General features: G+C 47.1%; 1 gene segment (V, D, J or C); it reads right to left on the bottom strand.

The window, feature by feature from the left end:
- Positions 1-24766, bottom strand: part of LOC310667732 (T-cell receptor beta-2 chain C region-like) — a 57969-nt gene that overhangs the window by 6000 nt on the left and 27203 nt on the right. The window contains exon 3 of the C gene segment in view: positions 11318-11353.

Here is a 24766-nt window from a genome sequence, read left to right as displayed (position 1 = left end):
GTTCACAAAGTCAGCTGCTAATCACCGTGTGTTGAGGAATGAAGTAATGAGAGGATCAAGAGGTAGGGATTGGGGGTGAAATTCAATTAAGTTTTCATTTAAAGGAGAACCTACCAAATTCACACTTTCTGAAACATGATGTGAATTAAAACACACACCAGCCTTCAAAACCCACACTTCTCTGAATTCTGCAATGCAGTTCTTCAGCCTAGCGATCTGTGCAAAAATACTAACGTAAAGTGTGCATGGAAATGCATATATTCCGGAAAGTCACATGCAAAAAAAAGCGTATATTACATGGAATTGCATACAAAAAATGTGATTATTAGGAGGAATTCACACTAAAATGCTGACAGATTTTCAGGATGATGAAAAACAACAACACAGAGATTGCTGCAGAAGCACGGAGAGCTGAATTTACGGTTGGAAAAATGAGAATCTGAGAGAACCAAAATGGACAGATCCATTCCAACCATGAGTGAATTGGAATTCTAGGAAGCCCTATTTAAATGGCATCATTTCTGTGGGTAGTCTACATGCAGAGGACATGGGGACTGGAGAGAGGTCAGCTTGTGCTAGGAACCAATAAAATCACATGAGTATCATATTCACAAGAGTTGGGTTTACTGCAGCTTCCTGCTGAGTGCCTATTCATGGCTAACCATAATCTGTGAAATGGCTCTTACAATCTTCCTACATACAAGACTTGTGTATGAATCCCGAGTCAGGGCTGCTATTGAATTCTACCCCACCTGTTGTACAAGGAGCCCACAAATATTGATTTTTAATTATCGCTGGAGGATCAGCGCCTACTTTCAATATGTAGAGCATACATTATGGATCGAGCTTGGCCATATTCTTTGAAGGGGGAAATTGTGGCCACACAAACTTTGTTCTACCTAGCCCATTAGAACTACTAAAGAACTTACTAAAGTAATTTATTATTATTATCTTTCCGCAGGGCCTGCAAGACAGAGCTGTTCCACCAGGCCTTTGGCCAGGGCACATCCTGACTCCCTCCTTTGGCAATCCTCACAGAACTCCTAGCCCAATGGTTGCCATTAATTTGATTGGAATTAATTTTATAATGAAATGATTTTAGAATGTTTTATCATTTTATTGTTGTTAGCCGCTCTGAGCCTGGCTTCGGCTGGGGAGGGCGGGATATAAATAAAAATTATTATTATTATTATTATTATTATTATTATTATTAGGCAGAGCCCTCTCCTCCTAACCCAGACCCCTGAGGTCCTTTTAACTGGTTCTCCCAGGAGGATGAACTTTGAGCTAAGGGCTTTCCATACTTCTGGAGACAGCAAGGAGCTAATCCGAGTATGTGGTGTGTGTGTTTTTAAAGGTGTTCTGTAGACAAATAATGGCCAGTATTATTATTATTTCTATTGTGTTCTCTCTAAATCCAGATATGACTACGTAGGAAATGTGCAGCACAATGCTATGCACATTTACTCAGAAGTAAATCCCATTTAGCTCAGTGGAACATACACCCAACTGAGTGTGCATATGTTTAAAGGAGGAAAAGGCTCTAAATCAGGATTTCCCAAACTTGGCCCTCCAGCTGTTTTTGGATTACAACTCCCATCATCCTAGCTAGCAGAACCAGTGGTCAGGAATGATGGGAACCGTAGTCCAAAAACAGCTGGAGGCTCAAGGTTGGGGAACACTGGTCTAAATGATGAGTTTGTTTTCAGTTCCAGGTTGGATAGCTTAAATCTTTCAAATGAAGTGTCATGGGTAGGCAAACTAAGGCCCGGGGGCTGGATCCGGCCCAATCGCCTTCTCTATCCAGCCCATGGACGGTCCGGGAATCAGCATGTTTTTACATGAGTAGAATGTGTCCTTTTATTTGAAATGCATCTCGGGGTTATTTGTGTGGCATAGGAATTTGTTCATTTATTTTTTACAAAATATAATCCAGCCCCCCACAAGGTCTGATGGACAGTGGACCGGCCCCCTGCTGAAAAAGTTTGCTGACTAGATCCTACCATTGTGATTATGGTTGCAATAATACTACCAGCCCTGATGCCAAGAATGAGCAGACCATCCATATTTTGCCAAGTTAAATAGCAACAATGCAATGCAATGTGGAGCTGAAAACTCATTTGCACCAATTCTCTTCACAAGCTAGTCTATGTGTGTGCGTGCCTATGTGGGCACTGTCCATTTTAACACTGTCATAACACTGTCCATTTTAAAGACTAATTTTGCTAATATTAAAAAGCTTCGTCTATTATTGAAGGGGAGGAGAACAGAGCTCCTATTTGTGCGAGGGGGAAATATTTCACGGAATGGTTTCAGAGTTACCAAAATTCCCAGTTTTGCCATTTTTGAGCCATAAAAATAATTGTGTACGAGAGAGAGGGAAGGGGTGGGGGAGATAAGAAATACATGACTTCAGTCCACATTTTCTCCATTTTTCTTGCTCCTGATATCATTGTGGAACAAGAATTTCCTCCTCCCCACCCCACTCATAATTGCCTCTGGTGAAACAGAACCTGCAAATATTCAAAACAAGCTTTTAAAACCCAGCAAATTGTGTTAGAGGCAAATGTTAGGTGAGCACACACATCACAAACGCCAGTCCCTCTTTCAAACTACTTGCCGGTGCTCTGAAAAGAAGCAGGTGATCTAATCAGTCTCCGGCTAGATTCATGTGCCTTTGCGTGGTGACTAAGAAATTCACCTTATTTCAGTAGGACTTGAAACGGGACACAGAAGATTAGTATAAAGTCCAAACCTTATACCCCTGCCCTCTGCACATACAATCAGGCAAAAATTCCACCAGAACCACCAACTTACAGCCAAGAACGTACCTAAGACAGTGAGTCTGGTTCCACTTCCAAAAAGAAGTTCATATGCAGAGCACAGAGGTACGAGGCACTACGAAAATCATTTGTCGTCTTCTCTAGGCAGCAAACCAGTGCTTTTTTCCTGGGGGGGGGGGACGCAGACCCCTAAACATTTTGTGAATCTTTGTACTTTTGTCCATTTGCTGTATCCCCCCCCCAAATATACTATAAAATTGTGATTTTTCTTGAGTCAAAATGAGAGTACCCCAAACATTGTTTTGGAAAAAAAGCACTGCACCAAACTATTGTTTAGATACTGTATTTTTTGCTCTATAAGACTCACTTTTTCCCTCCTAAAAAGTAAGGGGAAATGTGTGTGCATCTTATGGAGCGAACGCAGGCTGCACAGCAATCCCAGAAGCCAGAACAGCAAGAGGGATCGCTGCTTTCACTGCGCAGCAATCCCTCTTGCTGTTCTGGCTTCTGAGATTCAGAATATTTTTTTCCTTGTTTTCCTCCTCCAAAACCTAGGTGCGTCTTGTGGTCTGGTGCGTCTTATAGAGTGAAAAATACGGTATATCTTTGCCATGCAAGTTCACACTCAAACTGCATTTCTACAGCAGACTATTTGGGGTTTACTTAAAGATGTTTTGGATAGCTGGAGATCAGGAAAAGGGGCAGAGAAGTAGAGACCCCAGGACCACAGCTGACCCCTTAAGTGGGGAGGGGGCACCTATTGATCCCCTGAATTGTTAACTCTGGAGGAGTGGGTTTTAAGTGAGATGGTGGCTGTGACTAGGGATGGGGACGGGGGGAGTTCAATTCAGTTCACATTTAAAGGCAAACCTACCAAACTTTCTGCAAGAAGATGTGAACCAAAGCACAACCAACCTTTGAATTTTGAGCTTCCCCGAATTTTGAAATGCACTTCTCTCTTTTTTAATTAAATGTCAAACTATATCTAAGGCACATTTCCTCCATTCCATTTATTGTCATTCTCAATCTGCTGCTCATCATTCAAATTCTGCCAGCCATTTCATTTCACTATAGTTCTGTCTCAAATGTTCCATAAAGGGTTTCAGTTTTAAAAAGTTGGTTACGTTGGTCTCCCGCTCTCGCTTCCCAGTGAGTGTAAAATGCAGTTCTTCAGCAGAGTAATATGTACAAAAAGGCTAGGACAACATGTGCATAAAATGCATATATTAGCCAAAGCACTCTACAAACATGCATTATAGGGGGGAAACTTGCTTTGCAAAAATGTATATATTAATATTACAATTCTGGTGAATTTTCATAAGGGCTTTTTAAAAAAAGAAACTGATGTGGGAACCTGAACTTAAGTGTAAAAATGGCAAATGGAGAGAAACAAAAATGGATATATTCTCCTATCCCTAGTTGTGGTTGTGAGAATTGCCACACCAGCAGTCCCCTTTAGGGCTGATCTGTGTGTACCATCATCCCCTCTAGTTGTCAAAAGGATTTTCAGTGAAAACAAGTAGTTCTGGAGGAGGTAAAGTTTCAGGACCAACAAAGACTGTACAGTGGTACCTTGGGTTAAGAACTTAATTCGTTCCGGAGGTCCGTTCTTAACCTGAAACTGTTCTTAACCTGAGGTACCACTTTAGCTAATGGGGCCTCCCACTGCTGCTGCCAGGCAATTTCTCTTCTCATCCTGAAGCAAAGTTTTTAACCTGAGGTACTATTTCTGGGTTAGCGGAGTCTGTAACCTGAAGCGAATGTAACCAGAGGTACCACTGAAGTCCTTTGACCTATCTCTTAGGTAGCAAACGTGTGTCTGGGGTATACCACTTTTAGACTGGGGGTGAGGGGCTCTCATCACTGAAGCCTGCTCTGTTGAAGGTGGAAACACATTTTTCAGACAGAAATCGGGGCTACCAGAACTCTAAAACCCCAAACATGAAAAGATTCAAGAAATTTAGTCGCGTGAGTCTCCACCTGCAATATGAAATAGGGCGTCCATATACAGTGGTACCTCAGACTACATATGCTTCAGGTTACAGAATCTGCTAACCCAGAAATATTACCTCGGGTTAAGAACTTTGCTTCAGGATGAGAACAGAAATCGTGCTCCAGTGGCGCGGCAGCAGCAGGAGGCCCCATTAGCTAAAGTGGTGCTTCAGGTTAAGAACAGTTTCAGGTTAAGTACAGACCTCCAGAACGAATTAAGTACTTAACTTGAGGTACCAATGTATTCTTTTACCACCTTGAGAAGTAGGCCAATGTGGAACTCCAGAAGTAGCCGTTGACCCTACAACTAGTTTTCCTCCTCCACAAACTACAACCAGTGTGGTGCAGAAATCCAGTGAGGTGTCGTGGTTAGATTTTTGCTCGACAAGGACCTGGGAGACCCGGGTTCAAATCCTTACTCGGCCACATGAAACCCACTGGGCGACCTTGGACCCATCTCAGTCTCTCCACCTAACCTTAACTCACAGGGTGCTGTGAGGATAAAATGGGGTTGTGGGAGAATCATGTATACCACATTGTGCTTCTCGCAAGAAAGGCAGGCTATAAAAGCAAGAGTGATAGCTGTTGAGCCTGAAACTAGAAGTTAAATGGTTATGCATTCATGGTTAAATGGCTCCCCGTTTCCTGCCAGATCATAGCAGTTGTGGTGGGCTGTGTGCCACTGTGGTCACCCCCCCAAAAAATGCATTTCAGAAGAGGGGTTTGCTTTCAGGACTGCAGCAGTGAAGGAAATGGTTACATTTCTACCCACCTACCCCTGCTGCAATCCCAGTAATTATCATTCTCTCCCAGCTGTTGAGATATCCTTAACACCACATCTCACTTGGCCCTAATTCTGCCCATTTTTCTTTTTCCTTTCTTCATATCCACCAGAGTTAAGTCCTGAACCCAAAACCAGATCCCAGAGTTCAGCCAAGGCACTAGATAAAGCGCTGCTTTGCCTTCTCCTGATATCATTTTTTTTTTTGGTAGAGTTCATGGTGGGTTTTTTTGTTATTTTTTAAGTCAATGTTTTCTCAGGTTCAAATCCATGCAATCCCTGCTTCAAATCCCACATCAGCCATGAACTCATGGGTGCTCTTAAACTATAAGCTATAATAATTTTGATTGTTGTTGTTATTCTCACAGGGGACCTTTTTCCTGAATGGGTTTGTATTGTACTTGGAGCTGTGGCCACCATGCATTTTGCTATTTTCGTTCCTCTGTGCCCCCTGCCTGCTGCCCCCTTGGTTCCTTTCAAGAGTGGATATTCTGTCACTCAACCTGGAGATCTTAGAGATGCCAGCGTTTACTTCCGCACGCAATCCAGCCAGAGCTGAGTGGCCCCTTTAAGATTCAGCAGAAAAGTTAAGCCTGGGCATCAGTCCTTCCTAGTGAAATCAATGGGACCAGTTAGAGGAATTGGGTGCTAATCATACAGTCCTACATGCCTTGCAATCTCCGGCAAGTTTCCTGCCTACCGTTCCACCCACCGAGAGAACCCAAAATGCCAGCCAATCCCAACATTCATTTAAAGGGTCCCACTCATCCTCAAAAACATTAGTGTTTCTGATTAGAATCCCTCACCAAAAGTGTGCTTTGAATCTCATCTATTTAAATGTTACAATGCAAAACAAAAAAACCCCGAAAACCTTTGCCCAAATCATTTATGGCTTTCCGAGTCCCTGGATTCTGTAGATTAGTTCAGTTGAGGTTTGCATCAATCGCACAGGCACATTTATTTGCTTCTGCTTTTTCTCGTTCTGCCAGCCCTGTGGCAAGACTCCTTGCGCCCACCGTTCATGTGTTTCTTACCTAGTACAGTGAGCCGTGTTCCTTGTCCGAAATGCAGCTTTTCAGCGGAACACGGCATCACATTCCTGTAGGCAAACCTTTACTAAAGAGCTAAAGGCACCTAGCCTCCCAACATGACACAGGTGAGGTCAGGGAGAGGTTTGTGTGTTTGTTATGCCTCTTCCCACTCCTGAGCTGCTTCCCCTGTTTCCCACAGCTTAAGGCTTTTCCTGCTGCAATTTGTGTGCTTGGCTCTACATTAGGCGTTTGCCTCCCAGAATCTGGCGAAGCTAGACGTGCTAATAAACTGAGGTTGGAACTAGGTCGGTGGAGTTTCCCAAAGTGCTTGAAATTGACCATCTGGGACAGAGGGTGAAAAAAAGACCTACAAGTCAAGAGGTCAAAAGGAGCCTAGGTGGTGGGAAAGAATGTGGAGTTTCACTTCTAAAACAATTCTTTCTTTACTATCTTTCACTTATGGGAATTCGGTTTGGGGACAACGACAACTTTATAAGCTCCTCAAGGGCTCAATAAACAGAGATTTGGGAAATCCTGGAGGAAGCACAACACACACACACCCCTTTCCATTTTCTCAGGTATTGTTAAGGTGATGAGAACCAATAAATGAAAGGTCTACCTCACAAGGCTGTTGTGGGGAGAAAATGGAGGAGGGCAAGCAATGAGAAATAACTAGAGATGCTGCCTCAAGTGGAAATAAAATAATCAGACGATGACATTGCCGTACCTCACATAATTGTCACTCCTGTAAAATTTACCATATACAGTAAAAAGTTAAATGTGAGCAGATATCTGAAGTGCTTTTGCAACCCTTAAAATGAGCCATTATTTTAATTCCACCCTCCACATTGCCAACCCCTTCGGCTTACCTAAAACAGTCAGTCGAGTTCCTTGGCCAAAGCTCAGAGGGTTATTGTAACACAGTGTGAAACCGTTATCACCAAAGAGGGAATATCTCTCCTCAAAGATTGGGGAAGGTCTCTCAAAGAGAACACCACCTGTGCAGGCAACCGCTTTGCCCTTGACTTTTTGTCTGGCTGCCTGCTATTGGGAAAAGCCTCTGGTCTAACAAACACAGCAACATCTGCAAGCCACAGGTTCCCCAAACTTGCTCCACAGCTTCCCAAATACTCCTGGAACATAGGAAGTTGCCTTGCCCTAGATTAGACTATGTATTGTCCAGACAGACCAGTATTGTCTAGACCAGGGGTCAGCAAACTTTTTCAGCAGGGTGCCAGTCCACTGTCCCTCAGACCTTGTGGAGGGGCCAGACTGTATTTTTTTCCGGGGGGGGGGGAATGAATGGATTCCTATGCCCCACAAATAACTCAGAGATGCATTTTAAATAAAAGCACACATTCTACTCATGTAAAAACACACTGATTCCCAGACCGTCTGCGGGCCGGATTTATAAGGTGATTGGGCTGGATCCGGCCCCTGGGCCTTAGTTTGCCTACCCATGGTCTAGGCTTTCCCAACCTTCTGCCCTCCAGATGTTTGCGACTACAGCTCCCATCATGCCTAATGGACATGCTGGCCAGGGTGAATAGCTGCTAAAGTGCAGAACATCTGGATGGCACTAGGTTGAGAGACAACTGTCCTGGTATATATACAAGCACGGTCAAATGTAACCCACGAACCAGCTGGTCGCAGGTATGGACAGCCACAATTCCCATCTTTCCAGTGCCTGTATTTCTAAATACCATGGTCATGCTACTTACTCCTAATGTATTATATCAACGACTGCCTTGTTTATGTAGATGAGGAGGGCTTCTGCAAAATGTGCAGATTCTGATCATATTCATCCTCTGCTGTTTGGAGCAGATGGCAGAGCATGAGCCTCTTAATTTCAGGGTTATGGGTTCGAAACCCACGTTGGGCAAAAGGATTCCTGCATTGCAGGGGGTGGACTAGAGGACCCTCAGGGCCCCTTCTATCTCTATGTTCCTATGACACATCAGTCCAGCTAACACATTTATATTTCCTGCTTCTGTCTCTGTCTTCTCTCCCCCCGGGCTTTAAGAGATTGGCCTTTTGCTCTCTCCCTCTTTGTCAGCTTTCAGATTGAAGGTGCAATGGATTGCCTGTGGCTACGTTTGAGCCCGATGTATGGAAATGAGAGCTGGACCATCAAGAAGGCTGATTGCCGAAGAATCGATGCTTTTGAATTATGGTGCTGGAGGAGACTCTTGAGAGTCCCATGGACTGCAAGAAGATCAAACCTATCCATTCTGAAGGAAATCAGCCCTGAGTGCTCACTGGAAGGACAGATCGTGAAGCTGAGGCTCCAATACTTTGGCCACCTCATGAGAAGAGAAGACTCCCTGGAAAAGACCCTGATGTTGGGAAACATTGAGGGCACAAGGAGAAGGGGACGACAGAGGACGAGATGGTTGGACAGTGTTCTTGAAGCTACCAGCATGAGTTTGACCAAACTGTGGGAGGCAGTGGAAGACAGGAGTGTCTGGCATGCTCTGGTCCATGGGGTCGCGAAGAGTTGGACACGACTAAACGACTAAACAACAACAACAACCTTTGAGCCCTCAGTACAGTTTTGGGCAAACCAATTCCTAATTTTGTTTTGTTTTGTTTAACAAAGCTCTCTTTTCTGTCTGGGACAGCTATGGAGTCAATGTTTGGAGCCAAGCTGCTTGTTAGGAGGAGGTTTCCCGCAGGTCAGCCAATTAGTGCCACACAATATATATCTAGTTTTGTTAAGATAGCAACGTGGAACTCGAAAGAATGTTAGATTTACCATTTTTTCAGTACAGAGGTTTGTGAGAAGGTTCGTCTCCTTACCTAATACAGTCAGCCTGGTCCCTGCTCCAAAGTGTAACGGATCAGTGTTTGCACAGCCAACTAGCTCATGAAATAACCCCATTTTGATTCCCCTCAAGGTAATCCTCTGTCTGCTACAGTTGGAAAGCTGCTCTGTCAAAGTTCCTCCTCTCTGCCACTACTTCATAAGTTACCCAAGGCTGATAAGACATGAAAAGAAATGAGGCTTTCTGTTGGAAGGCAAAGGCATTTGTTTCCTCCTGATCTGTCACAGAAATTAATTGCAGAGCACACGTTATCTAAGGCATCTGTTTCTTGACAACATCTCTCCCCCTCCCCCTCTGCCCTTTAATTCCTTGGAGGCTCCAGGACAATGATAGATGAGCTGAGAATGTCACCTGCATGCTCTCTGAGAATGGAATCTGCTACTACATTAGGATTGTGATAATTTGCATGTGTGTGGATGGGACTTTAAGGACCTAACACCCCCAGACAGAATTTTCACACCCTTTCATTCTATCTCATAGAATGCTCACATGACTTTGCATGCAATACTTCTCAGTGAAGCTATCTCACAAATTCAGAGCCAAGGTTGATGATCAGCAGATCCGTGAAACGGGTCACCACCAATTCCTTCTATGGTGGCCTATTTTCAGGGCTGTTGGTGGACAGTCCTGTGTCTGAAGGTGTCTTCTACCTGAGGGCTGTCCAATTATGCAAACTTATTTTATAAATTTGCATATATACATATAAAATTCCAAGCAAGTTGGCCTCCTCTTTTTGTCATCCCTTTGGGCAATGCATCTGACCGCCCAAAGTCTCCATGAAGCAGGGGGAGGTGGGTGAAGGTATGGTATAAAGCTGTTGTTGGACCACAACTCCCATCGTCCCTAGCCAGCAGGGCTTGTGGTCATGGATGATGGGAATTGTAGTCCAAAAACAGCTGGAAAGTTTGGGAAACCCTGATATAAAGCATGGTTTGGCAGGCAGGAATGAAAACTTCCATCCAGAGCTCTCCACCACACTTTCATTTTGTCTCTGAAATCACTTCTCTCCAGCAATATTTCTCCCAGTGGAGCTTCATGAATGGAAGTAATCCCTTTTTTGGGGGGGGGGACCAGCCAGAGAGTAGCAGTTCCATGGAGAGAGCATGCACAAAGGAAGAATTCAAGCCCCCTCCTCCCTTTCTTTAAACTCCCCCAGCTTTATAGAAAAACCAGCACAACTTGGGTTTAGTTTCGCCTTTATCACAGTGGTGGGGAACATTTAGCCCTCAAAATGTTGCCAGACTACAAATCCCATCATTTCTGACCCTTCTAAGCTCGCTGGTGCTGACGGGAACTGTAGTTCAACAATTTCCCTCGCTTTATCACATCCAGCCTTCAGTAATCAGGTGCTAAGACACCAAATGATGCACAGATGTGGAGAGTTATTCCTTGCGGAGAATGAAAAGACCTCTCTTGGGTGTCCCTACTAATTATTTAGCCAGTCTGTTCCTGCACTGAAATGGTTCGCTGGAGACTTGCCACAGACATTTTGCTTCAAACAGAGGTGGAATTTAAGAGTTCCTCCTCAGGCAAAACACCTGTGGAGTTTTGAAGGGAGCCAAATAGGTGTGAATAAGATTAGCTGAAACTCTTTCTCTCCTTCTGTACGCACACCAACCTAAGTAGTCCCCTAACTTCTCCTGGAGCAAAATTGCCAGTGAATTTGGGGATTGCTCCTAAGGCAAAAACATCTATTGCTACTCAGGGGAATCCAAAATAAGTCTTGATGACTAACAAATTTTCTTGGTTGGTGTGCTGATTCACAACATCCCCATTTCATTTTAGGAAAACAGTTTAAAAAGGACCTACATCCCAGACCCCTTTGCTTTTACAAACCTCTGTCGCAATTAGACAATTCCAATACAGTACAAAAAAAATGAAACAGACCACCATGGATTTTCTTACCAAGTACTGTGAGTCGAGTGCCCTTCCCAAAGTAAGCTTCATAGTACACAGTGACAAAGCCATCATCTAAAAACAATGGCGTTTTCTAACATAGATGCTCTCTCTCTCTCTCTTGTCTTTTTCTGACCTGCCTGGCCTAACAATTGCCGCCAAAAAATGAACGAGGGGTGGGAAGACGTGTCCTAAGCTCGTCTGGTACAACTGTGCTTCCTGACCATGACCCTTGCAGAATGAAATTGCAGCCTCTATGGTTAACGTATGCCCAGGATTTTCATTGTTTGATTCAGATTCAGATGCCTCTTCCTTCCTACTCCCAGTTTTAGGTTAAATCTTGAGAATATCAATAGATCATGAGACTTCTTAATCTCAGAGTCAAGGGTTCAAGCCCTACCCTGGGTAAAAAAAATATCCTGCATTGCAGGGGGTTGGACTAGATGACCACCAGGGTCCCTTCCAACTCTACAATTCTATAACTCTGCTTATTTTCTGCATTTGCGAGAGGGGCACGTTTTTAGCTTCTTACTAATTGGGATATGATTGTAGTCTTGGGACACAGCTCATTTGGATGTCCTCCAAAACAAACATAACTCTTCTCTTGATCAGGGGATTTTAATTGGGCTTGCACACAGAAAACCTTTCCTGGAGATTGTGTTCCTTACTAGTTTCTACTAACAAACATAATTTTCTTAGGGAGATAAAAAAACTCACCTAGAACCGTCAGCCTGGTTCCTTGGCCGAAGTTCAGTGGGGTGTTTGACACAGTGTTAAACAGAGTAACAAGAATAAATTTCACAGAGAAGTTATCTCTGGTTAAGACAGGGTGATTTAGGAGCTCACAAGTGACTTATCTCATACGGCAAAGATAAAAACAAAACCACGTCAACAGTGCTTTCAGAAAATGATGGGACTTCTTATCTTTAGGTGGGGAAACCTCCAGAATATTTCTCTCCACCCTGCCCTGTCTCCAGACCCAGTTCATCTCATAGAATTTCATATTGACCTCCTTCTGTTTCTCCAAGATAACTATGGAAGAAGTGGGGAAAATATCTAGCAAACCTACTCATGGATCAACCAAGTCCCAAAGGGGCATCTGCATGTTAGATTTTACTGAAGCAAAACCAGTCTCGTGATGGCACTTTAAAGACTAATAGATTTATGGTGTATCGTGTGCTTTCACAGATCAGAGCCTGCCTCTGGCAGATGCACAAAAAGTTATCTTCAGTTGGGAGATTTAGGATGTGTGGCCAAGAAGCAAAGGTCAGCTGTAGGGAAAGGTGCCAGACAAGACTGCTGCTGCCTTTTCTGTAGTATGTCCCTTTGGCTCCACTCTGCAAACTTTTTCTTTCTTGGTTCCCCTATATACCTGCATTTAATTGCACAGCAGTCTGAACCAAGAAAGTCACAGGACTCTTTGTTGCTTGTAAAACCTGTTTGTTCTATTTATATTTTAAGCCAAGACATTCCACAACACCTATTTTATGTATAATGCTTCTCTCCTTATTTAGTATTATCACTTTTTTAAAAGACAGTTTGAAATGGGGAGGGTGAATACCGAAGTATATATTCTGCAGCCTAAAGAATCAAATATGTAGCTTTAGAAAATAATCTCATATGCCCAGGAGTGAGATGATTTGTTTAAACTTAAGGCTCTAGAGAACAAACTGAAGGGAATGTTGTTTGCCCAATAGTGGTCTAGGAAGAGGGGATGTCTTCAGACAGAAAGGGTCTAAACTACACACACACACATTTAGTTTAGTCTCGTGGAAGTTCAGCTGCCATGCTTTCCTCCAAATAATTGTAGTTTAATGAGGGTGCTGAGCAATATTCCCTATCCCTGGCAGAACTACAGTTCCCAGAAATGAGGGAATGATTATTCAATATTTCAAGTCATGGTTGAAGAGGTACTTACCTAAAACAGTGAGCCGAGTCCCTTTCCCAAAATACAGGATATTGTTGGAACACTGTGTTACCAGGCTTGGTAATATTGCCCATACTTTGCCTCATAAAGTGTTTTGAGAGCAGGGTCTCCAGAATGATATTCCCTCAGGGACAGATTCCTAGAAGGAGAAAGAGGGTCACTGTGAGAGGAGACATGATTTAATAAGAGTGAATTCAAACAACTTCTCATCACAACAATTGGAACACTTAAAAACCTACCTTAAAAACCTGCGGGGGCAATAATTGTGCAGAGAGGTGATTATCGAAATCCACCCTTAATGGAAGTGGTGAGGATTTTATCCTTTTTTGAGCAGATTATAGACTTAGTCAGCCCCATTTTTCATGAGAAATCCAATAAACAGAAGGTCTCTGTGGGTTCTTCTACCCCAGTGTTCTTCAACTGATGGAGCATGATTCAGAACTGGAATTCAAGCCAGCAACCTCAGCTGGGTCCCTCCAGTGGTACCAAATGCCATCTTATTTTTGTAATTGTTTTTAAGGGGAAAGAGGCATAGAGAGTGAGAAGGATGCATGGAGAGAAGGGAAAAGGACTGAGAGAAAAGGTGGACACCTAACATGTTTTGGGCCACGTTGGAAGTCTTGTGGGTTAGGAACGTGGGACAAAAATTCCAGAAATAATAATAACAATAATAAAAGGAACGAATGAATAAAATATGTGGCCAAATATTAAAAGCGGTTCTTCGATTGGAAATAATGGTGGCTCCCAAGTCTGAAAAGGCTGTGAAGTTCTGCATTGTTAGATCTGCTGTGAAACCCTGGCTAGAGCCCATTTGTTAAGCAAGGGAGGGTTTTTGTAAAGGCCTCTCGAAGAAATGAATCATTGTGAGCCCCCTGTCCCCACAATGATTTACTCTCATACAGTAATGGCTCCTCCCTGAGTTTCACCACAGACACCAACAGCCAAATGAAGGTTTCAGCCAAGTCAGGGAACAGTGGCAGAGTTGGTGGGAACCGTCAAAAACATGTAACCAGACGCAGAATTTCCTTAGGGGGCTCCTCTGCTCAGGAAGCCACAGTGACCTGTGTTTCCTCTCCTCTTCCTTATTGCTATGCCAGCTGCCATATATAGTTTATATATTCTTCAGGGTTATGTGATGAGTGATGAACTAGAGGTAGAGATATCTGCCTGCCTTCCTGTTCAGAAAAAAAATGAGCTTTTAATCCTAAAGAAAAGTTGTACAGAATAAAAACAAAACATTTACCAGGGAAAAGCTAAAGGATGCACTTATGATGTGGGTCAGAATGCAACTGAGGACTCTCCAGCTCAGATTTTACCTCATGGGCAAAATGGAAATAATAATCCTAGCCTACCCAACAGACAGGTACCCAATCCTTCCAATATGGATTCCTGAGGAAGCTCTTTAAACAGCCAAACACTCAATGCTCAGTGATGCATGTATACCTAGGTGGAAAATATTTCTTCTGTGTGAGATGATTTAAAAATGCAACAATTCTCTCTTAAGAAGCCACTTCTATTTAAGGTGGTATCTTATTTCCTGTTAGCCAATCCAATCTGATTCTCCGATTCATGGGGGAGGAGCTAAAATCTTGCACAAGCTCCCTCCTGATTTGTTCTGCTCACATGACTATACCACTTGCATGAATATATATAATAGCACATGACTGAACGTCATACAGAGCTACTGGGTTGGGTGGGCATTCCTGCTGTCAATGAGTGGAAGTTTGTGGAAGGTAATCTTTTTCTGAGGGGGGGCGTGATCCAATATTTTCTATTCGTAGTGTGAGTTCTCCAAAGAGTAAAGGCAGTTGTTATATTCTTAGAGCACTGACTAAGGTTGACTAGGTTTTGACTAAGTGCCCCAATTACATTCCTTAAAAAAAAATCATTTTCCTTTCCTTGAGAAAGTTTGAGCGGATGGAATTTTTCAATATGGCTTAATTTGAACCAAGGGGTGGGGGGAAGCCTGCTATGGAGGGTGTTGATTGGCTAGTGTTTGTGATGTCATCAAGCCACGTTTGACCAGTCTACAGAAACATTTTATAATTATTCTGAAAATAATTTCATTTTTAATAAAATGAGAGAGAAACACACATGTCTCACAAAAAGATTAAAGGATGATAAGAAAGGACTGATTTGTGAACCAGTCCTCACCCTTTTCTTTTAGTTAGCATTTTATAAATTTACAAGGTTTCCAGATAATAACTTTACAATAAACTGAAAACAACATATGGCTGCACATTGCCATTGTTATTGAAATTGAAATTAACACTCATTTCTCCATGAATTTACTGGGTAGATTTATTGCATTCTGTCATAGTAGGCTAATCTGATCTTTATCACCACAGACCAAATCTTTTCAATCCATTCATAAATAGTAAGAGGTGACCTTTCCCCCCTATGTTGTTGTCAGAGCTGGCTCCGGGTCCCAGCTCACCAAGGACCAACGCTAGCCGATCGTACAGTAACAAAGTCTTTATTGAAGAATAGTCTCCATTTACAAGTCTTAGCGTCCCAGCCCTACGTCTGGACTTTAGACCGGCGAAGCTCTGTCTGGATCTCCGCCCCCTGTGCACCAGTTTAATACTCTAATCTTACTCCACCTCTTCCTTCTCTCTCTCTTCCTCTGGGTCTTACTACCCCCCGGGGTCTCATTCCTCCTGGACTCTTCCGACGCAGAGCTTGACCCCTCTGACTCCTCCCCCTCTCTTCGGCGGGCTTTAGGACCTGGCTCCCTACCCGGGCTGCCCACCTTGCCGCCCTCCTGTACATTTGAACTTGGCGCGCGCGCGCGTTTTACTTTCCGGATGACCGTTTCCTCGCTCCCTGACGAGGGTGTGGTCAGTCCTGCCTCACGTTCTCCCTCTGCCTGCGCGCTCCCTGATCCCGATGCCTTGGACTCCTCCCCCCTACTGCACTCTGGGGGGGACGCTGGCCCGGATTTCCAGCTGCTACTCCCTGAGTCCCCTCCTTCCCGAGGTGTCCCCCTGGGCTCTCCCCTTGCCCTGACCATGGGGGCCCCTTTCTGTGAATCCTCCGAGTCACTGGAGAGACTCAGAGACCTCGGACTACTGTCGCCGCTGACATTTCCTTCCGACTCCTCCCCCTCGCTCTCCGTTTCTTCCCTCTCCTGTGACTCTGCTCCTGAACCCCTGACATCCATCCCCCCCTCGAAGCCCCCCCTTCCCCCCTCCCCTTCCTCCGGCGGGGGTGCTGGGTGCTCCGTCGTTGTGGGGGTGAATGGTGGATACAGTTCGTCCCCCGTGGCGTGCATCCAGTTAGAGAAATCCGGCTCGTCCTCCATGTCTTCGCCGACCTCGCTCTCCTCTGCTTCCATCTCCGTGCCGCCATGCTCGAACCCAACGTCCTCCCCCATCACGTCCATGTCCCTCTCACCCTCGTTCCCCTCTGGGTCCGTTGCCTGCCAAGGGCCCCTCAGCCACCTCTCCTCTCCTCGATTGTCCCACCAAAAGGAGCGGTCTGAGGCAAACCCCGAGGGCGAGCCCTCCGGTGAACGTGTTTCTAATGCTGGTTCTTCGTCCGAGGTGAATCCCTGGAACGTGCTGGTAGAAAGCGTGGGTGTGAAAAGCCAGTCGTCGAAATACTCGGCTGGCATGGGCCTGTGTGGGAACAAGGCATGAAACTCCTCTTTGAGGAGAGGCTCGTCCAGGGCATAGTCCGGCACCCAACTGTTGGCGCTGGCCGGGGTACCTTCCCTTGCGAGAAAATATTCTACTCCCTCTTCCCCCCATCTCGAGTCCAAAATCTCTGTGACCTGGTTGATGGGTTCCCTTCTTGGCGACTCCCTCCTTGGGGGGATCTCCTTATACTGGTCTGGTGCCGTGCCCTGCGCCTGAAATCGGTGAGGTGCTTTGTAGGGCGTGAGCACCGACCTATGGAATACTGGGTGCATTCTGGATCCCTCCGGAAGTGTCAACCGGAAGGCCACCGGATTGATCTGTGCCTCAACTTGGTAAGGTCCTAGCTGCTTATGTCCGAGTTTCTTCTTAGCTAAGGATCTTGTCGGCACTGCGTGGGCCGCTAACCACACCCAGTCTCCCACCTGTATGTCTTCACCAACCCTCCTGTGCTTGTCAGCCTGCAGTTTGTATGCGTGCTTTGCCAGCTCTAACTGCCTCCTAAGCTGCTCGTGGACTTCCTGCAATTCCGCCGCCAAGACTTCCGCTGCCTGTGGCTCCCCCTCCCCCAGTCTCTCTAATCCCGGGAAGGTTCTGGGATGCCTCCCGTTGTTGGCGAAGAACGGCGTCACCCCTGTGGACACGTGCTTCGTGTTGTTGTAAGCGAACTCAGCGAGCGGCAGGTAGTCCACCCATGTCGTCGGCTGTTGATTTGCATAGCATCTCAGGTACTGCTGCATGACGGCGTTGACGCGTTCCGCTTGTCCGTTGGTCTGCGGGTGTCTCGCCGACGCTAGGTTGATCTTGACATTCAGGAAACCCAGCAGCTTCTGCCAGAAGCTCGAAATGAACTGGCGCCCCCTGTCGGACAAGATAGACCGTGGCAGTCCATGCACTCTGAAGACGTGGTCTATGAACAGCTTGGCGGTCTGTTCTGCCGTGGCCACTTTCGCGCACGGAATGAAGTGGGCCATTTTAGTGAACATGTCCACCACCACTAGCACTGCCGTTTTACCCCTTGAGCTGGGTAAATCCGTGACAAAGTCCAGGGCCACCCTCTCCCACGGTTCGCTCGGAGTCTGCAGCGGTTCGAGCAGTCCCGCCGGAGGTTTGTGCACTGACTTGGCCCTTTGGCAGGTGTCGCACCTCGAGACGTACTCCGCGACTTCCCCCCGCATCTTGGGCCACCAAAAATCCCTGGCAACGAGGTCTGCCGTCTTCTCCTTGCCAAAGTGCCCGGCGGTGGGTGCGTCGTGCAACTGCTGCAGTACCTTCGCCCGGAGGTCGTCTCCCGGTACATAGAGAGCTCCTCTGCGGATGAGCAATCCGTCTCGTACTTGGAACTCGTCGTCCTTCACCGTGCCCTTGTGCACCTCCTCCATCTTGGCTTGTGCAAAGGGGTCCCCCTGCAATGCTCGACGGACCGCCTCCAAGTCCACGGTTGCTGCAGCGCACGCCCACGCTTTCGGAGCGAAAATGTGCTTGGCCGCTGCTGGTGCCGCCTCTTCAAGGTATTGCGGCTTCCTGGACAGTGCATCCGCCATGATGTTGTTGTCGCCTGGGATGTATTCTATCCTGAAGTCGAAATCCGCGAAAAATTCCGCCCATCTGATGTGCCGCTGGTTTAGGAATCTTGCCGTGCGCCAGTACTCCAGGTTCTTATGATCCGTGCGAACCTGCACGGTGTGCTTGGCCCCGACGAGGAAGTGCCGCCACGCCTTGAATGCTGCATGAATGGCCAGCAACTCCCTGTCCCAGATGGTGTAGTTTTGCTCCGACTTGCTGAGCTTCCTAGAGTAGAAGGCACACGGTCTCCAATCCCCATGCGGGTCCTCTTGCAACAGTACGGCGCCCACGGCTCTGTCTGAGGCGTCTGTTTCAACCCTCAGCGGTTTGCTGGGATTCACATGCAGTAGCTGCCCTTCGGACGAGAAGAGACGCTTAAGGTTCTGAAAGGACTGCTCCGCTTGCTCCGTCCAGATGAACTTCTTCTTCTTAGAGCTGAGCGTGTCCGTAATGGCCGCCGTCTGCATCGCGAACCCCTTTATGAACTTGCGGTAAAAGTTGGCGAACCCCACAAACCGCTGGACCTCCTTCCGATTGCGCGGGCTCTTCCAGTCCAACACTGCGCGAACCTTGGCGCTGTCCATGGCAAGCCCCTTGTCCGACAGCTTGTAGCCCAGGAAATCCACCTCCTTCCTGTCGAACTGGCACTTCTCCAGCTTGGCATACAGTCGATGCTCCTGCAGTCTCTGCAGAACTTCCTTGACGTCTCTCTCGTGGGTCTCCTCAGATTCTGAGAATATCAGGATGTCGTCCAAGAAGCAGACGCATGTCTTGTAGAGGAGACCCGCCAGGACGTGATGCATGAAAGCTTGAAAACAGTGGGCGCCATTTTGTAAACCGAAGGGCATAACTCTGTATTCATATGTGCCCAGGGGCGTGAACATGGCAGTCTTCCACTCGTCTCCTTCCCGTATGCGAATCAGGTTGTACGCCCCTCGCAGATCCAACTTTGTAAAAACGCGTCCTTTCCTCGCCGTCGCCAGCAGGCCATCTATCTTGGGCATGGGAAAGGCCGCGGGCTTGGTCTTTGAATTTAAGAGCCTGAAGTCTACCACAAGTCTTTTTTGGGGCGTGTCCCTTTTCTTCACAAAGAATACAGGACTGCCCCCCGCTGCCTTCGACTCCCGGATGAAACCGCGTTTCAAGTTGAGGTCTATGAACTCCTTGAGCTCCTGCAGCTCGTCCTCAGACATGGAATACAGTTTCCCGGCTGGCAGCGTCGCTCCTGGCAGGAGGTCAATCTTGCAGTCATAGGGCCTGTGGGGAGGCAGCTTGTCCGCTTCCTTCTCGCAGAAAACCTCCAAAAACGCTGCGTACTTGCGTGGCACTGCTTGCAGCGTGCCTAATTGTAGCTGCGGGTCGTCCCCTCCTTCCGGGCTAGGAAGGATGCAATGTTCCGCGCAATAGGAGGAGCCGAAGGTCAGTTGGCGTTGGTACCACGCCAATGCTGGGCTGTGCCTGTGCAGCCAACTCATGCCCAGGACTACAGGCGTGTCCGACAGGTGGGTGACGTTAAAACTGATGACTTCTCGGTGATTTCCAATCCGCATCACCATTGGTTGCGTTTGTTGCACCACCTGCCCCCCTAACAAGTCTCTGCCATCCACCGTGACAACGTTCAGGGGCAGTGTGGCTGGTAGCAGTGGTATATTGTGCTGCTGAATGAATTCCAGCCCTATAAAGTCAGCGTTGCTGCCGGAGTCAATGGTGATCGGCACCTCCAGAGTGCGTCCATTGGGCAGTTGGAGAGACGCTGTAAGCTGCACCACTGGTTTGGGTGGGAGGGGGTCTGTGGGTTGCAAAAGTGCTGGGGATTGTTTCATTGATTTGTCTGGCTGGACCCCAGTGCCTCTTCCTCCAGCCAGACTCCGTCGTTTAACTGTTGCTGCGTTTTCAATTGAGCTGCTTCAGCGACTGTTGCCGAGGCTGCAGTGTGCTTGTGGAGCCTCTGGGGACACTCTTTCGCCATGTGTTGAGCACTGTCGCAGATGTAGCACTTCCTGTTCCCTCTAGGAGGCTTCGTTTTGGCTGCTCCCGGTGTCAGGGCTCTGTTAGCTGACTGAGCCCTGGCACCTCCTATCTCCATCGGCTCTTCTCCCCCTCCCTGCGAGGGTGTGGAGTGCGCACGCGCTGCTTCTCTGGGAAAGAAGGGAGGTGCTCTGGCTGGTGCCCGTCCCCAACGCCCTTCTTCCCTGTTCCAAGGACGTTCTTCCAGATGCACCCCGATCTCCAGAGCCCTCTGGACTACCTGCTGGGTGCTCTTTGGTCTCTCCCCTCTTCCAATCTCCGCTTTTACATCTGCATTCAACCCCTCCCAAAAGAGGTCTCTGACTGGCGCAGAATCTTTTTCCCACCCCAGGGCATGAACCAGTCCGAAAAATCGAGTATGGTACTGCCGCACGCTGGCTTTGCCTTGTTTAAGTCCATGTATGTCCCTCCTGGCAATATCGACGTCTACCTTTGATAAAAAGCATGAGTCCATTGCTTTAATAAAAGCCTTCGCATCTTGGAGCGCTGGATCATTGTCCCTCCATAGATTCCGCAGCCACGTTTTGGCTTCCCCATGCAAATGGGATAAGATAAACCCCACTCTCTCTCTCTCATCTCTAAAGTCTTTGTCAAGGAGATCCAGCGCAAACAGCAGGTCTGCTCTGAAGTTGGGGTACTGCTGCAAACTCCCGTCGAAATGCGATACAAGGCTACCTCCCCTCCTCCCCAAGCCAATGCCTTCTGCCTTGGATCCCGTTTGCCCCTGTTTAGAAAGCACGTCCAACCTGGCCTGGAGATCCCGGCAGGAGGTAACCATTTCCTCCTCTCTCTTCCTGGATGCAATTACCTCCGTGCTGAGGTGCGTCACCGCTTCTTGCAGGGCTTTTATCTGCTCTTCCGTCGTCATCTTGCCTGAGTTTTGTGAGCTCTGTAAGCACCCCTCCTCTGTCCTCGCTGCGTCGACTCACGTGGCGAGGTTCTTGGTGCCAAACTTTTAAAATAGAGACAGAGCTTACTGTCAGAGCTGGCTCCGGGTCCCAGCTCACCAAGGACCAACGCTAGCCGATCGTACAGTAACAAAGTCTTTATTGAAGAATAGTCTCCATTTACAAGTCTTAGCGTCCCAGCCCTACGTCTGGACTTTAGACCGGCGAAGCTCTGTCTGGATCTCCGCCCCCTGTGCACCAGTTTAATACTCTAATCTTACTCCACCTCTTCCTTCTCTCTCTCTTCCTCTGGGTCTTACTACCCCCCGGGGTCTCATTCCTCCTGGACTCTTCCGACGCAGAGCTTGACCCCTCTGACTCCTCCCCCTCTCTTCGGCGGGCTTTAGGACCTGGCTCCCTACCCGGGCTGCCCACCTTGCCGCCCTCCTGTACATTTGAACTTGGCGCGCGCGCGCGTTTTACTTTCCGGATGACCGTTTCCTCGCTCCCTGACGAGGGTGTGGTCAGTCCTGCCTCACGTTCTCCCTCTGCCTGCGCGCTCCCTGATCCCGATGCCTTGGACTCCTCCCCCCTACTGCACTCTGGGGGGGACGCTGGCCCGGATTTCCAGCTGCTACTCCCTGAGTCCCCTCCTTCCCGAGGTGTCCCCCTGGGCTCTCCCCTTGCCCTGACCATGGGGGCCCCTTTCTGTGAATCCTCCGAGTCACTGGAGAGACTCAGAGACCTCGGACTACTGTCGCCGCTGACATTTCCTTCCGACTCCTCCCCCTCGCTCTCCGTTTCTTCCCTCTCCTGTGACTCTGCTCCTGAACCCCTGACAGTTGTTGTTTTTTGCAATTACTGTTTTTTGCTGCAGAGATCAAATTAGTTACCACCTTTACATTATTATTCCTTACCATAACATCTTTTAAGTAGCCAAGGGGGGAAGAAAGCCCCCACAAAATTGGCAAATGCCTAACATTTATGAAACAAAGTTGATACGGAATCCGGATTCTATATCTTTATAGATATCTCCCAGTTCCCCTGGACAGGGCACCGAGACAAGGGGGTACAAAATGGAGAAGATTCATAACTGAGAATATCCATTTTGGAGCACAAATTTTGACCTCGCACAGAGCAGCATATTACGAAAGGTTACCAAAGTCGGCTCCTGGAGGCAACTGGCTGCGCCGAGTGTTCCTGAGGGACAAACAGAGAGGCCTGAAGGACTACATTCAGTCCTGAGTTCCTCACCCCCACCCTATAGGACTGTTTTTGTGGGGAGCAGCTGAAGGTTTGCAGCATTGTGCTGCTCCAGAGGAACAGAAGTACCTGGCATCATCCTCAGGTCTCAGTTCGCTTATTTGCAGGGAGCAGTGCTTCTTATCCTCGCTTCCCATCGTGAATCGCCCGCCTTTAAACCTGTCTTCAAAAGAGGGCTCTGGAGTCCCTCTAAACAGGATACCAATGAATTCTAGCTCTCCTCCTGCTGCCGGCTGCCGATACCAGTACATCCAGCTGTGGTCTATGCCGATTTGGTGGCAATTCATTTTGGCCGTGTCTCCAAGCTGCTTTACTTCCCACCGGGGAGTCTGGGAGAGAAACAAACGCTGTTCTCCATCGCAAAGAACTGTCGGGGGCAAGGAAAGGATGCAATCAGAAAGGCTGTAGGTTGTATCCAGCGTCCTGGTGACCAGGAACACAAGCTACTCAACAGCCAAGAAAATATAATTTATCCGTAAAAAAATCCCATCCATGACTTGGTCTTTCTCTTTCAACCTTTGTTTGCTAAGACGGGAGAAATGAGAGACAAAGATGGTTTGAAAGATGGGGTCTCTGCCTGGGGTCTTCCCACTCACACCACTCTGGCTTTTGTGGATTTTAGTAGTTTAAAAGCCTGCCAAACTTATTTGATCAGAAGTGACAGTGGGGCAGGAAGAAATTATCTGTCGACCATGGGGCAGATGTCTCTCCCACCACTTTCACAGTCTTTCACCAGCCTAATTCTTTCTTTCTTTCTTTCTTTCTTTCTTTCTTTCTTTCTTTCTTTCTCTCTCTCTCTCTCTCTCTCTCTCTCTCTCTCTCTCTCTCTCCCCCGCCCACCTCTCCCTCTTACAAAGAGGCACGAAGAGCCACAAAAGCATCAGCAGCAGGTGAGACATCATTTGATCTGTACACAGAACTGAGCTCGAATGATGAAAGAGGTGAACTCCTGGTATAGACCGTGAAGGAAATTATGTCAGTACTTCCTGTGCCCACCCTTTTCAAACTGGCCGACGATAGCTTGAGATTCGTCAAGTCCTTCTTAGTTTATTAATAATCTCTTTGGACTCTGCTGCTTGAGAGTAGGCCTTGCGCTACGCAAGCATGGGCAGGTGTTCATGGCTGGCACTGGAAATATCACCCCACCCAGACACACACAAAATACATACACACACAATCCGGGGGCCATTTCAAGTGTGCCAAGTAGGGTCAATGGAATGCCAGAGCCCAACCGTTGACCTAACATGTGGCCTGGCTTGCCCTCGTGCTGGATTTCTGGCCTCTGTAAGTGACACTCCCCAAATTCGAAGCATTCAGTGTGCAAACACCCCATTTCCCATGAGTCAGGGCATCTTGATTCACTCCCAGAAACCATTCCTAAAAGCCCAAGTAGCTGAATGAAATGTTAAAGGGGAAGTACCACAACAAAACCTATGTCCTGGTTGTCAGGAGTTCAGCCTACACTCGAGTAGGACTCTGGCAGAGACACATGCCCGACTGGCATGTTCCCTCCCTCCTGGTCGATCGTTCAGGAGCTTCAAAAGCTTTCTTCTGCCCAAACATCACAGAGACTGATGCCAACCAACACCGGCACACTTAGAGATCTGCAGACTTTGCGCAGTTGTGAAACAGATCTCAGCAACTCAGCATTTTGGCTAATCTACTTTATTTACATATAAACACACGGAGCACTGCAACATGGCTCCCTTTCTCTCTCTAGAATCAGACAACAAAGAGAAAAAGAACAAAAGACAATAGTCCCACTTCGCGGAACACAGTAACACAAACATCCTGTCTCCGTCACTTCCCACTCTATGGAGTCAAAACACATACCGTCATGTGAAAGACAAAAGTCCCATGACTGCAATCATAGATCAGGAATTCTAACACTGTTGTGGGGTTTTGTATGTAGAATCTGTGGGTTGGATCCAGACTTATAGTGCAATCCTATTGTGTCCCGTTCCCCCCATGAGCAAATGGTGGCTTGTGGTGTTAGGATGGTGCAAAGATTCAGTCCCAAGCTATACCCAGTGTTATAAGAATTCTAAGGTCTCAAAAACAACATAAATGTTCATCAGTGCACAAGGTAAACACACATACGTAAGGATATAAACCACATGTCTGAAATAGTACAAGAGAGCAACCCAGA

This window comes from Podarcis tiliguerta, assembly GCF_965153285.1.
Source record: "Podarcis tiliguerta genome assembly, chromosome: 17".
Classification (NCBI taxonomy): Eukaryota; Metazoa; Chordata; class Lepidosauria; order Squamata; family Lacertidae; genus Podarcis; species Podarcis tiliguerta.
This window is presented reverse-complemented; position numbering and strand designations above follow the sequence as displayed.